General features: G+C 40.6%; 1 pseudogene; it reads left to right on the top strand.

The window, feature by feature from the left end:
• Positions 1–431: 431 nt before the first annotated feature.
• Positions 432–583, top strand: LOC118967189 (U1 spliceosomal RNA; annotated as a pseudogene).
• Positions 584–1,796: the final 1,213 nt, after the last annotated feature.

The raw sequence follows: 1,796 nt of genomic DNA, 5'->3' as shown, positions 1-1,796 counted from the left end.
CTCAGTTTTTATATAAGTCTAAAACTGTCCTACAAAATAAAATCTATTTAGAATGTTTTAAAAGATGACAAAACACCAATGCAGCAAAGATGTCAATATTCTCCCAAAAATGCTACAAAACCCAACAGAATTTTTTTAAAAAGAGATCAAGTTTGTTCTGGTACTTGCTCAAAGAAAATCTGCCACAGGATCTCTGCACTAGCACTGGCTGTCTCTGTGAAAGACCTTTTGTCTCCTATTGAAGTTTTGTGCTCTTGGTCGTGGGGTTATTCCTTGCATGAATGCTTCACTTGGTGACCACAGATGAAAGATCGGAACCAGCTAGACAGTCTGGCCAGGTGATCCCTCAGGGCTACGCAGGGATAGTAATAATCCTGGCCAGCACATAGCACTATGTAAGCATTTTAATTACAAAAAATATCCTTATTATTATACTTCCATGGGCAGGGGAGATACGATGATCATGAGGGTTGTTTTCCTAGAGCAAGTCTTATCCGTTGCACTCTGGATGAATTTCTCCAAATGTGGGAAACTTGACCACATAATTCATGGTAGTGGGGAACGGCATTTGCAATTTTCCCCTGGCCAAAAAAAAAAAAACACTCCTTATTGGGTAAAGACTATGATTTCTCCACATTACATTATGGAAACTAAGGCACAAAGAAATTTAATAACTTCCCCAAATCATATGACTATTAAATAGACTAGGTGGTATTTGAGCCCAAGCCAGGTAGCTCCAGACTCTAAATCTAGACACTGTAGCATATGTGGAAAGCCAGATTGTAATAGAGTAGTTCATGAAGCTTTATGAAATGAGGGGAAGAGGGAAGCTGGAGGGATGTTTTATGCAAGTCAAGGCAAGGATGTAATAAACTGATAAACTATCCCAACCCCATGAGTTAGTGCCTTTGTAAAGGAAGCACAGCATAGAGATTAAAAATGAGGGCTCTATAGGAGGGTAGGTAGCAAAGGAGAATTAAGGTTGCTGATGGAATTAAGGCAACTATTTACCTGACCTTCAGATCGGGAGATTGTGCTGAGTTGTACAGGAGGCCCGTTGGAATCACAAGGATCTTTAAAAGTAGATGAGTGAGGCAGAGGAGAGATGCAGTCAGAATCAGAGGAGATGTGACAATAGAAGCCAGATGAGAGTGCTGCTACAGAGAATTCGACCCACCATTGCTGGCTTTGAAGCTGGAAGGTGACCACAAGCCAAGGAATGCAGGCAGCTTCTACATACTGGAAAAGGCAAGGAAACCCATTTTTACCTGGAGACTCTGGCCTAACCCACACCTTGATTTCAGTCCAGTAACATCTGATTTGAACTTCTGACCTCCAGAGTTCTAAGAGAATAAATTTATGTTGTCATAAGCTACTAGGTTTACAGTGTTCTGTTACAGCAACAATAGAAACTAATACACCTTCTCTATGCCTTTCCTCACTATTAAAATGAGGAAAATAAAGCTCTCACAGGGCTATTATGATGATTAAAGGAGAAAATATAGGTAGAACCTTAAAGGAGTGCCCAGGACACAGTAAGTTACTGAATAAATGCTAGAAAAATAACAATAAACAAATACAACTGAGGGAAGGCATCACACGGATGCTAAAAACATTAAGCGAACTGTTGTTCAAGAACAGGATGTTAGAATGGTGATCCAGGGTTGCCATGTAGTTTACATACTTACTGTAGAAGGGGGAAGCACCTTCACAATGGGGAAATCTGGCGACCATCACCTGAACTCAGTCTTTAAACATAACATCCCCAAAGGTGGAGCAACCTGATGCTGATGGCC

This window comes from Manis javanica, chromosome 3 (genome assembly GCF_040802235.1).
Source record: "Manis javanica isolate MJ-LG chromosome 3, MJ_LKY, whole genome shotgun sequence".
Taxonomy (NCBI): domain Eukaryota; kingdom Metazoa; phylum Chordata; class Mammalia; order Pholidota; family Manidae; genus Manis; species Manis javanica.
This window is presented reverse-complemented; position numbering and strand designations above follow the sequence as displayed.